Raw genomic sequence first — 13,393 nt, 5'->3', positions numbered from 1 at the left:
GCACTGTTTGTTGTCCCTGCCATTGTCCACAATTTTCAGTTATAGTTCCCTGCAGTCAAAGTGCCCTTTAAGAAGTGCAGGATGCTTCAGAAACACTGATATAGATGCCCCATTAGGAAAGACACCCATTAATATGCAACACCTATTTTATTTTAATTCACCATGGGCACCAATTTGGGGGCCAAAGTTGTGTCATGGGCATGCAGTTTGAGTGCATCGGCTGTTCTGCACCAATTTCAATTCTAATGTTGGATTATATTCAATGTATGTAGTGAGGTTTTGTAAAACGTTACAGCTACTCAAAGTAATGACGAGGTCAATATTTTACCCTACAATTCCCAGAGGTCAGCTTTTTAACCAGACATCTAACTGGAAATGATTTTTTTTTTTAATAACATACAGGAAATAGTTTTTTCTTTTTAATTATCATTATTGTAAAACACACAAAATTATTGCTGGCTCAGCCACAAAGTATACATTTCACACTTCCTGTGTGATACAAACAGCAAACAATAGAATAAGCTACGCCAATATTACTAAATGGTAAACACAAGGGAGACATTGCAGGGAGGCAATGTTTTACATCCATCATTGTAGTATTTACCTGAAGTGTATTTTGACCATATAAAATGTATGGCAGGAAAAGTCCAGTTGGCCCATCAAGCCTGCCCCACACATCATGATAGCCAAACCATCATGGTTAAACACCTCTTTGTAGCAACCCCTCCCCCCCCCACCCCACCCCAAACCTCCCACTCACCCCTGCAGCCACATAATTTCCTGGGAGAAGCAAAGGTTGAAGTCCTGAACACCTTTAATTATGCTAAGAATGGCTCATGGATATGTACACTCTAAGTGCAAGTTTCATCCTAGTTTCCAAAACCAAAAGAAAAAGAGCGGCAATGATATAGCAGGGCAAAACGTAGATAAGGCTGAGTTCAATGATATAAAGTTCTGACTGCAACTTTCAAAAGTACAAAAAAGTTCAAGATAACATTCCAGTCCTCTCCCCGCATGTTGATCCGGTGATGCATTTTATTTGTTAATTACCTGGAATAAATGTAAACAAAAATATAGAATAGTAAACCATACTTAACAATGACACAAAAACCAGAATGACAGCAAGGAAAAGCACTAACATAATATTAAAACATCATTATTTCTTCACCTACATGGAAGTTATTTGAAACGAGCTAAATAGTTAAAGATCTAAATTCTCCCTCACACACCAAAACAGTCTGAAAGTGCACAAAGTTCAAGACTGATCGAAGATCTGAACCCTCAGAGCATGTCTATTATCTTCACGGATGCCAGTGGATCTGCTGTGCATTTCCTATTTTTATTTCAGATTTCCGGAGTTTACATTTTTCCCTTTTTAGTTTAATGTGACACAAGATTGTCGATTAGTGCATTGATTTTAATGCAGGCTCTAACTTTGAACAGTTGGAGAACTGATCCACAGCTGCTGTTGCTGCTGCTTCACATGATCCTTAGAGAGCAAAATTTGACACCAAGCCATACAAGAAGATATTAGAACATAGAACATAGAACAGTACAGCACAGTACAGCACAGTACAGACCCTTCGAACCACGATGTTGTGCCGAACCTTTAACCGACTCCAGGATCAAACTACCTACATACCCTTCATACTACTATCATCCATGTACCTATCCAAGAGTCGCTTAAATGTCCCTAATGTATCTGCTTCTACTACCACCGCTGGCAGTGCATTCCACGCACCCACCACTCTCTGTGTAAAGAACCTACCTCTGACATCTCCCCGAAACCTTCCTCCAATCACCTTAAAATTATGCCCCCTGGTGATAGCCCTTTCCACCCTGGGAAAAAGTCTCTGGCTATCCACTCTATCTATCCTGTTCGAGCATATCAGCCTGTTTCACGCTGTCCTCACAAACGACCAGGTCCCTCTCACTAGTGAATACTGAAGCAAAGTATTCATTTAGGACCTCCCCTACCTCCTCCGACTCCAGGCACAAGTTCCCTCCACTATCCCTGAACGGCCCTACCCTCACTCTGGCTATCCTCTTGTTCCTCACATAAGTGAATAATGCCTTGGGATTTTCCTTAATCCTACTCGCCAAGACTTTTTCATGTCCCCTTCTAGCTCTCCTAAGTTCATTCTTCAGTTCCTTCCTGGCTACCTTGTAACCCTCTAGAGCCCTGTCTGATCCTTGCTTCCTCAACCTTAAGTAAGCTTCCTTCTTCCTCTTGACTAGCTGTTCCACATCTCTTGTCATCCAAGGTTCCTACCATCCCTTCCTTGCCTCATCGGGACAAACCTATCCAGCAGTCGCAGCAAGTGCTCCCTAAACAACCTCCACATTTCTGTCATGCATTTCCCTGAGAACATCTGTTCCCAGTTTATGCTCCCCAGTTCCTGCCTAATAGCATTGTAATTCCCCCTCCCCCAATTAAATATTTTCCCATCCCGTCTGCTCCTATCCCTGTCCATGACTATTGTAAAGGTCAGGGAGTTGTGATCACTATCACCGAAATGCTCTCCCACCGAGAGATCTGTCACCTGGCCTGGTTCGTTGCCAAGCACCAAATCCAATATAGCCTCCCCTCTAGTCGGCCTATCTACATATTGAGTCAGGAAACAATGCTGGACACACCTGACAAAAACTGCTCCATCCAAACTATTTGCACTAAGGAGGTTCCAATCAATATTAGGGAAGTTGAAGTCACCCATGACAACAACCCTGTTACTTCTGCACCTTTCCAAAATCTGCCTCCCAATTTGTTCCTCCGTGTCTCTGTTGCTATTGGGGGGTCTATAGAAAACTCCCAATAAAGTGACTGCTCCTTTCCTGTATCTGACTTCCACCCATAATGACTCAGTAGACAAACCCTCCTCGACGACCTCCCTTTCTGCAGCTGTGATACTATCCCTGATTAGCAATGCCACTCCCCCACCTCTTTTACCTCCCTCCCTATTCCTTTTGAAACATCTAAACTCCGGAACATCCAACATCCATTCCTGCCCCTGTGATATCCACGTCTCCGTAATGGCCACAACATCGTAGCTCCAAGTACTGATCCATGCTCTAAGTTCATCGCCCTTATTCCTGACACTTCTTGCATTAAAATAGACACACTTCAACCCATCATACTGGCTGCAACTTTGCCCTGTCAACTGTCTAACCTTCCTCACAGACTCTCTGCACTCTGTATCTGCCTGTTCAACAGCTACCCCATCCACTGTTCCGTAGGTCTGGTTCCCATCCCCCTGCCAAACTAGTTTAAACCCTCCTGAAGAGCTCTCGCAAACCTCCCGCCCAGGATATTGGTGCCCCTCCAGTTCAGATGCAACCCGTCCTTCTTGTACAGGTCCCACCTTCCCCAGAAGGTATCCCAATGATCCACATATCTGAAGCCCTCCCTCCTACACCAGCTCTGTAGCCACGTGTTCAGCTGCACTCGCTCTCTGTTTCTAGCCTCACTAGCACGTGGCACCGGTATCAATCCTGAGATTACTATCCTGCTCGTCCTGCCTTTTAGCTTCAACCTAACTCCCTATATTCGCTTTTCAGGTCCTCATCCCTTTTCCTAGCTATGTCATTGGTACCGATGTGTACCACGACTTCTGGCTGCTCCCCCTCCCCCTTAAGAATCCTGTAGACTCGATCCGAGACATCCCTGACCCTGGTACCCGGGAGGCAACATACCATCCGGGAGTCTCGTTCGCGACCACAGAATCTCCTGTCTGTTCCTCTAACCATTGAATCTCCTATCACTATCGCTCTCCTATTCTCCCCCCTTCCCTTCTGAGCCACAGAGCCAGGCTCAGTGCCAGAGACCTGGCCGCTGTAGCTTTCCCCTGGTAGGTCGTCCCCCCCAACCGTATCCAAAACAGTATACTTATTATTGAGGGGAATGGCCACAGGGGATCCCTGCACTGTGCGCCTATTCCCTTTCCCTCCCCTGACGGTCACCCAGCTACCTCTATCCTGTAACTTAGGTGTCACTACCTCTCTATAACTGCTCTCTATCACCCCCTCAGCCGCCTGAATGATCCGAAGTTCAGCCAGCTCCAGTTCCCTAACGCGGTCTGTGAGGAGCTGGAGTTGGGTGCACTTCTCACAGCAGGGACACCAGTGGTGACCCTTACCTCCCACATCCTGCAAGAGGAGCATGCAACTGCCCTAGCTTCCATCCCCTCGGCTCTAAATTGACACAGAGATTAAGTAAAAATAAAGGGAAACCTTCCCTTACCAAACCCTCCACACAACAGTCCTTTTTTTTTGGTTAGAGGAGGAGGATGGGTGGGAGACACTACAGGTGTAGTGTTTCGGGTTTAGCCACTGCCCGAATATATAAGTTCACTTCCCCAGCAGTCCCCGTGTCCGTGTCCGCCGAATCAGGAGGTAAGTATTTTATAGTGAAACTTACCTTCCCAGCTGCCCCCTGGCTCGCACTCTCACTGCTACCGCTGTTAGGGCAGATGACCATAAGCTTGGACAAAGTGGTAGGTTTTGAGAAGCATCTTAAAGGATGAAAGAGAGGTAGAGAAGCAGAGAGGTATAGGGAGGGAATTTCAGAGCTTAGGGACTTGGCAACTGAAGGCACAGTCACCAATGGTGGAGCAAATAAAATCAAGGATGCTTAAGAGGCCAGAATTATTGGAGCACAATCTGAGGGCTTTGAGTATGGAAGAGATTACAGACAGGGTGGCACAGTGTTGCAGTGGTTAGCACTGCAGCCTCACAACTCCAGCAACCCAGATTCAATTCTGGGTACTGCCTGTGCAGAGTTTGCAAGTTCTTCCTGTGACCGTGTGGGTTTTTGCCGGGTGCTCCGGTTTCCTCCCACAGCCAAAGACTTGCAGGTTGATAGGTACATTGGCCATTATAAATTGCCCCTAGTATAGGTAGGTGGTAGGAGAACATAGGGAAGGTGGGGATGTGGTAGGAATACGGGATTAGTATAAATGAGTGGTTGATGGTCAGCACAGACTCGGTGGGCCGAAGGGCCTGTTTCAGTGCTGTATCAATAAATAAATAGGACAGTGACAGCATGGATACGAAGTTGGTTGAGTGACAGGAATTGGAGAGTAGTGGTGAAAGGTTGTGTTTTGGACTGGAGGTATCCTGTGGGGTTTTCCCAGGGGTAAGTGTTAGGATCACTGCTTTTCTTGATCCATATTAATGACCTAGACTTGGGTGTACAGGGCACAACGTCAAAATTTGCGGACGACACAAACTTGAAAGTATTGTGAACTGTGAGGGGGATAGTGATAGACTTCAGCAGGGCATAGACAGGTTGGTGAGTGGGCAGACATGTGGCAGATGAAATTTAATGCAGAGAGGTCTGACATGATTCATTTTGGTAGGAAGAATGAGGAGAGGCAATATAAAATAAAAGATACAATTCTAAAGTTGGTGCAGGAGCAGAGAGACCTGCGGGTACATGTGCATGAATTATTGGAGGTGGCAGGGCAGGTTGTAAAATCGCTAAATAAAGCATATGGGTTCCTGGACTTTATTGATAGGGGCATAGAGTACAAAAACAAGGAACTTATGGTGAACATTTATAAAACACTGGTTCGGCCTCAACTGGAGTATTGTGTCCAATTCAGGGCACCACACTTTAGGAAATATGTGAAGATATTAGCGAGGGTGCAGGAAAGATTTGCAACAATGGTTCCAGGGATGAGGAACTTCAGTTACATGGATAATTGGGAGAAGCTGGGGCTGTTCTCCTTAGAGAAGGGAGGATGGAGAGGAGATTTGATAGAGGTGTTCAAAATAATGAGGGGTCGAAACAGAGTAGATAGAAACAGTTCCCATTGGCGGAAGGGTTGAGAATCAGGGGACACTGATTTAAAGTGATTGGCAAAAGAAGCAATAGTGACATGAGGGGAAAATCTTTTTTACACAGCGAGTGGTAAGGATCTGGAATGCATTGCCTGAGAGTGTGGTGGAGGCAGATTCAATCAAGGCTTTCAAAAGAGAATTGGACAATATCTGTATATAAATGAAGTCCGAAAGCTAATTTTAGGAAGTGTTTAATTTCAATGAGTAGGTCTATTACTGTAATGTTAGGGTATATGTTTCAACATCACAGTGCATGAGCTGAAATGTTGAGAAAAATTTCCAGGAAATCTGGAATTTCCCTTGAGCTATTGACAGTTTCAGAGCTAACACCTGTCCTACACCATCCCCAAGCTTGAGAATAAGGACACACAAATGTCAGTCTAGTATCTTGGTCACTAGGCTGGTTCGTTGTTGTTTATGGTCCTGAAGAGAATGCATAATACAATTCTTTTTCCGGATTCTGTTAATTTGAAAAATATCAGGCTATGATATTATTATGTTGATGCCTTGCCTGTACTGTAGGTATTAGAGTTGACCTAGGTAGTACCAATCTGACCCACTGACCATGTCAAAAGTAATTTGTTGATTGCAAAGTGATTTGGAATACCCTGAGAACATAGTTAAACACTATCCTTTACTGCGTCATTTATCTGCCTTTACAAACCAGAAATGCAGTCTTGGTAATCTTCTTCGCAGTAATGAGAAAATGTCATTTCCAATATCCAAACCGAGAGAGTTTGGAAACAGAGAATTCAATGAGTAGTACATGTGGTTTGTAATTGTAACCTGATTGGTTTCAGTCTGAGTAATTATATCTCGATAGCACTTACTTTTTTACGGAGAGGAATTCTCAAAAGTAATGTTTTCCAGTTCCTGTATTAGTCAAAATATTTTTCATTTCATAGAATATTTTATTGTTTCAAATATTCATGCATGTGATAGTGAAATCAACATACAAATATACAAACATACCAATTAGGAGCAGGAGTAGGCCACTCGGCCCTTCGAGCAAGCTCCGCCATTCAATACGTTCAGGGCTGAACTGATTACTCCACATTTCCACCTACCCCCCGATAACCTTCCACCCCCTTGCTTATCAAGAATCTATCCACCTCTGCCTTAAAAATATTCAAAGATTCTGCTTCCACCACCTTTTGAGGAAGAGAATTCCAAAGACTCACGACCGTCAGAGAGAAAAAATTTCTCCTCATCTCTGTCTTAAATGGGCGATCCCTTATTTTTAAACAGTGACCCCTAGTTCTAGATTCTCCCACAAGGAGAAACATCCTTTCCACATCCATCCTGTCAAGACCTCTCAGGATCTTATATGTTTCAATCAAGTCACCTCTTACTCTTCTAAATTCCAGCAGATACAAGCCTAGCCTGTCCAATCTTTCCTCATAAGACAGCCCGCCCATTCCAGGTATTAGTCCAGTAAACCTTCTCTGTACGGCCTCCAAAGCATTTACATCCTTCCTTAAATAAGGAGACCAATACTGTACACAGTACTCCAGCTGTGGTCTCATCAATGACCTGTATAGCTGAAGAATAACCTCCTTACTTATGGGAGTTAGGAGCCAAGTTAAAAAGTAGGACCTCAGAGGTAGTAATCTCAGGATTGCTACCAGTGCCACGGGATAGTCAGAGTAGAAATGAAAGAATAGTCAGGCTGAATGCGTGGCTTGAGAGATGGTGCAGGAGGGAGGGGCTCAGATTTTTGGGACATTGGGACCGGTTCTGGGGGAGGTGGGACTATTACAAATTGGACGGTCTACACCTGGGCCGGACTGGAACCAATTTCCTTGGGGATGCTTTTGCTAACGCTGTTGGGGAGGGTTTAAACTAATGTGGCAGGGAGATGGGAACCAAATGAGGAGGTCAGTGGACAGTAAGGAGGTAGTAACGAAAGCCTGTGAGGAACTAGATAATGAAGTCAGTGTGACTAAGGGGAAAAGTAGGCAGGGAGCAGATGATGGACGCAAAGGGACTGGTGGTCTGAGGTGCATTTGTTTTAATGCAAGAAGTGCAGTAGGTAAGGCAGATAAACTTAGGGCTTGGATTAGTACCTGGGAGTATGATGTTATTGCTATTACTGAGACTTGGTTGAGTGAAGGGCACAATTGGCAACTAAATATCCCAGGATATCGATGCTTCAGGCGGGATAGAGAGGGAGGTAAAAGGGGTGGAGGAGTTGCATTACTGGTCAAAGAGGATATCACAGCTGTGCTGAAGGAGGGCACTATGGAGGACTCGAGCAGTGAGGCAATATGGGCAGAACTCAGAAATAGGAAGGGTGCGGTAACAATGTTGGGGCTGTACTACAGGCCTCCCAACAGCGAGTGTGAAATAGAGGTACAAATATGTAAACAGATTATGGAAAGATGTAGGAGCAACAGGGTGGTGGTGATAGGAGATTTTAATTTTCCCAACATTGACTGGGATTCACTTAGTGTTAGAGGTCTAGATGGAGCAGAATTTGTAAGGAGCATCCAGGAGGGTTTTCTAGAGCAGTATGTAAATAGTCCAACTCGGGAAGGGGCCATACTGGACCTGGTGTTGGGGAATGAGCCCGGCCAGGTGGTTGAAGTTTCAGTAGGGGACTACTTTGGGAATAGTGATCACAATTCCGTAAGTTTTAGAATACTCATGGACAAAGACGAGAGTGGTCCGAAAGGAAGAGTGCTAAATTGGGGGAAGGCCAACTATACCAAAATTCGGCAGGAGCTGGGGAATGTAGATTGGGAGCAGCTGTTTGAAGATAAATCCACATTTGATATGTGGGAGGCTTTTAAAGAGAGGTTGATTAGCGTGCAGGAGAGACATGTTCCTGTGAAAATGAGGGATAGAAATGGCAAGATTAGGGAACCATGGATGACAGGTGAAATTGTGAAACTAGCTAAGAGGAAAAAGGAAGCATACATAAGGTCTAGGAGGCTGAAGAAAGACGAAGCTTTGGAAGAATATCGGGAATGTAGGACCAATCTGAAACGAGGAATTAAGAGGGCTAAAAGGGGTCATGAAATATCTTTAGCAAACAGGGTTAAGGAAAATCTCAAAGCCTTTTATTCATATATAAGGAGCAAGAGGGTAACTTGAGAAAGGATTGGCCCACTCAAGGACAAAGGAGGAAAATTATGTGTGGAGTCAGAGAAAATGGGTGAGATTCTAAACGAGTACTTTGCATCGGTATTCACCGAGGAGAGGGACATGACGGATGTTGAGGTTAGGGATAGATGTTTGCTCACTCCAGGTCAAGTCGGCATAAGGAGGGAGGAAGTGTTGGGTATTCCAAAAGGCATTAAGGTGGACAAGTCCCCAGGTCCGGATGGGATCTATTTATTACTGAGGGAAGCGAGAGAGGAAATAGCTGGGGCCTTAACAGATATCTTTGCAGCATCCTTAAACACGGGTGAGGTCCCGGAGGACTGGAGAATTGCTAATGTTGTCCTCTTGTTTAAGAAGGGTAGCAGGGATAATCCAGGTAATTATAGACCTGTGAGCCTGACGTCAGTGGTAGGGAAGCTGCTGGAGAAGATACTGAGGGATAGGATCTATTCCCATTTGGAAGAAAATGGGCTTATCAGTGATAGGCAACATGGTTTTGTGCAGGGAAGGTCATGTCTTACCAACTTAATAGAATTCTTTGAGGAAGTGACAAAGTTGATTGATGAGGGAAGGCTGTAGATGTCATATACATGGACTTCAGTAAGGCGTTTGATAAGGTTCCCCATGGTAGGCTGATGGAGAAAGTGAAGTTGCATGGGATCCAGGGTGTACTAGCTAGATGGATAAAGAACTGGCTGGGCAACAGGAGACAGAGAGTAGCAGTGGAAGGGAGTTTCTCAAAATGGAGAAGTGTGACCAGTGGTGTTCCACAGGGATCTGTGCTGGGACCACTGTTGTTTGTGATATACATAAATGATTTGGAGGAAAGTATAGGTGGTCTGATTAGCAAGTTTGCAGACGACACTAAGATTGGTGGAGTAGCAGATAGTGAAGGGGACTGTCAGAGAATACAGAAGAATATAGATAGATTGGAGAGTTGGGCAGAGAAATGGCAGCTGGAGTTCAATCAGGGCAAATGCGAGGTGATGTATTTTGGAAGATCCAATTCAAGAGTGAACTATACAGTAAATGGAAAAGTGCTGGGGAAAATTGATGTACAGAGAGATTTGGGTGTTCAGGTCCATTGTTCCCTGAAGGTTGCCACAGGTCAATAGAGTGGTCAAGAAGGCATACGCCATGCTTTCCTTCATCGGACGGGGTATTGAGTACAAGGGTTGGCAGGTCATGTTACAGTTGTATCAGACTTTGGTTCGGCCACATTTGGAATACTGCGTGCAGTTCTGGTCGCCACATTACCAAAAGGATGTAGATGCTTTGGAGAGGGTGCAGAGGAGGTTCACCAGGATGTTGCCTGGTATGGAGGGCGCTAGCTATGAAGAGAGGTTGAGTAGATTAGGATTATTTTCATTAGAAAGACGGAGGTTGAGGGGGGACCTGATTGAGGTGTACAAAATCATGAGAGGTATAGACAGGGTGGATAGCAAGAGGCTTTTTCCCAGAGTGGGGGATTCAATTACTAGGGGTCACGAGTTCAAAGTGAGAGGGGAAAAGTTTAGGGGGGATATGCATGGAAAGTTCTTTACGCAGAGGGTGGTGGGTGCCTGGAACGCGTTGCCAGCGGAGGTGGTAGACGCGGGCACGATAGCGTCTTTTAAGATGTATCTAGACAGATACATGAATGGGCAGGAAGCAAAGAGATACAGACCCTTAGAAAATAGGCGACAGGTTTAGATAGAGGATCTGGATCGGCGCAGGCTTGGAGGGCCGAAGGGCCTGTTCCTGTTCTGTAATTTTCTTTGTTCTTTGTTCTTTGTATTCAATTCCCCTCGCTATAAACGATAACATTCTATTAGCTTTCCTAATTACGTGCTGTACCTACATACTAACCTTTCACAATTCATGCACTAGGGCACCCAGATCCCTCTGCATCTCAGAGCTATGCAATCTCTCACCATTTAGATAATATGCTTCTTTTTTATTCTTCCTGCCAAAGTGGACAGTTTCACAATTTTCCACATTATACATCATTTCCCGGCGGAGCAGCAGGAGAAGGTAGCGACTCTTCGGTGGGTGAGTGAAGGCATCAGGAGCTGTGTTTTGAAAGTAAGTACTTACTGTTTTACTTACTGTTTTCCTTGTCTTTGAGTTTCTTTTGGCGCCGGAGGAACCGGAAGCTGGTCGGCAGCGAGGACTCCTGGGTAGGTATTTTCCTTAAAGGTGCGGAGCTCCGTGGACTCGGCCTCATTTCCCGGCGGAGCAGCAGGAGAAGGTAGCGACTCTTCGGTGGGTGAGTGAAGGCATCAGGAGCTGTGTTTTGAAAGTAAGTACTTACTGTTTTACTTACTGTTTTCCTTGTCTTTGAGTTTCTTTTGGCGCCGGAGGAACCGGAAGCTGGTCGGCAGCGAGGACTCCTGGGTAGGTATTTTCCTTAAAGGTGCGGAGCTGAGTAAACCCGAGCCACTACACGTGTAGTGTCTCCCACCCATCCTCCTACTCTAACCTAATAATAAGACCCTTTTTACCCTCCTCCTCTAACCAAAAAGGACTGAGCAGGTAAGCTATTTACTGTTTTTGTTAATATCTATAGTTGTACTTAACTAAGGGGTAATTGAATAAAAGAAATGGCAGCCAGTGTAGTGTATTGCTCCTCCTGCAGTATGTTCGAGGTGAGGGGAACCTCCGGTGACCCTGCCGACTTCACCTGCTGGAAGTGCATCCGTCTCCAGCTCCTATCAGACCGTGTTAGGGAATTGGAGCTGGAGCTGGATGAACTGAGGATCATTCGGGAAGCTGAGGGGTTGATAGATAGAAGCTACACGGAGGTCGTTACTCCACAAATCAAAGGCAGCTGGGTAACAGTTAGAGGTGGGAAGAGGTCAGTGCAGGGATCTCCTGTGGTCGTTCCCCTCAACAACAAGTATACAGTTTTAGATACTGTTGGGGGGGACGGCCTATCGGGGGCAGGCTGCAGTGACCGGGCCTCTGGCACGGGGTCCTGCACTGTGGCTCAGAAGGGAAGGAGGGAGAATGGGAGAGCACTAGTCATCAGGGACTCGATGGTGAGGAGTACGGACAGGCGGTTCTGTGGGCGCAGGCGAGACGCACGGATGGTTTGTTGCCTCCCTGGTGCCAGGGTCCGTGATGTTTGTGATCGCGTCTTCAGGATCCTTAAAGGGGAGGGGGAGCAGCCAGAGGTCGTGGTGCACATTGGCACCAACGACGTAGGAAGGAAGGGTGGCACAGATGTTAGAAGTGAGTTTAGGGAGTTAGGCTGGAAGCTGAAAGCTCGGACGGACAGAGTTGTTATCTCTGGTTTGTTGCCGGCGCCACGTGATAGTGAGGCTAGGAATAGGGAGAGAGCACAGCTGAACACGTGGCTGCAGGAATGGTGTAGGAGGGAGGGCTTCCAGTTCTTGGATAATTGGACTGCATTCTGGGGAAGATGGGACCTGTTCAAACAGGACGGGCTGCATCTGAACCAGAGGGGCACCAATATCCTGGGAGGGAGGTTTGCTAGTACTGTTCGGGAGGGTTTAAACTAGTTTGGGAGGGGGATGGGAACCGGACTTGTAATCCAGGGACCAGTGGGTCCACTCAGAAAGACAAAGAGTGTAGTGAGGTATTGGGGAAGGTAGCACTGTCACAGAGGACAGATGGGCACGGAGAAGGGTTAAAGTGCGTATACTTCAACGCAAGAAGCATCAGGAATAAGGTGAGTGAATTGAAGGCGTGGATGGGCACTTGGGACTACGATGTTGTGGCCATCACTGAAACGTGGATAGGTGAGGGGGAGGAATGGTTTTTGGAGGTACCTGGTTATAGATGTTTTCATAAGATTAGGAATGGTGGTAAAAGAGGTGGGGGGGTGGCATTGTTAGTTAGAAATAGTGTAACAACTGCTGAAAGAATTTTCGAGGAGGATCTGCCGACTGAGGCACTGTGGGTTGAGGTCAGGAACAGGAAAGGAGCAGTCACCTTGATGGGAGTTTTCTATAGGCCCCCCAATAGCAGCAGGGAGGTGGAAGAGCAGATTGGGAAACAGATTTTGGAAAGGAGCAGAAGTCACAGGGTAGTAATTATGGGGGATTTCAACTTCCCAAATATTGATTGGAAACTCTTTAGATCGAATAGTTTGGATGGGGTAGTGTTTGTGCAGTATGTCCAGGAAGCTTTTCTGACGCAGTATGTAGACTGCCCGACCAGAGGGGAGGCAATATTGGATTTGGTACTAGGTAATGAACCAGGGCAAGTGATAGAGCTGTTGGTGGGCGAGCACTTTGGAGATAGTGATCACAATTCTGTAGCATTCACTGTGGTAATGGAGAGGGATAGGTATGTGCAACAGGGCAAGGTTTACAATTGGGGGAAGGGTAGATATGATGCTGTCAGGCAGGAACTGAGGAGCATAAGTTGGGAGCATATGCTGGCAGGGAAGGGCACGGTCGAAATGTGGAACTTTTTCAAGGAGCAGATAGTAGGGGCCATTGAT

At 45.9% G+C, this 13,393-nt stretch overlaps 1 gene segment (V, D, J or C); it reads right to left on the bottom strand.

Annotated features, from left to right (window-relative positions):
• Positions 1–406: 406 nt before the first annotated feature.
• Positions 407–13,393, bottom strand: part of LOC137375941 (Ig kappa chain V-VI region NQ5-78.2.6-like) — a 31,956-nt gene continuing 18,969 nt past the window's right edge. Inside the window, exon 5 of the V gene segment in view lies at positions 407–1,050.

The sequence above is a fragment of the Heterodontus francisci genome, chromosome 1, assembly GCF_036365525.1.
Source record: "Heterodontus francisci isolate sHetFra1 chromosome 1, sHetFra1.hap1, whole genome shotgun sequence".
Classification (NCBI taxonomy): domain Eukaryota; kingdom Metazoa; phylum Chordata; class Chondrichthyes; order Heterodontiformes; family Heterodontidae; genus Heterodontus; species Heterodontus francisci.
Note: the sequence above shows the minus strand (reverse complement) of the source record. Positions and strands in the feature narration are given on the sequence as shown.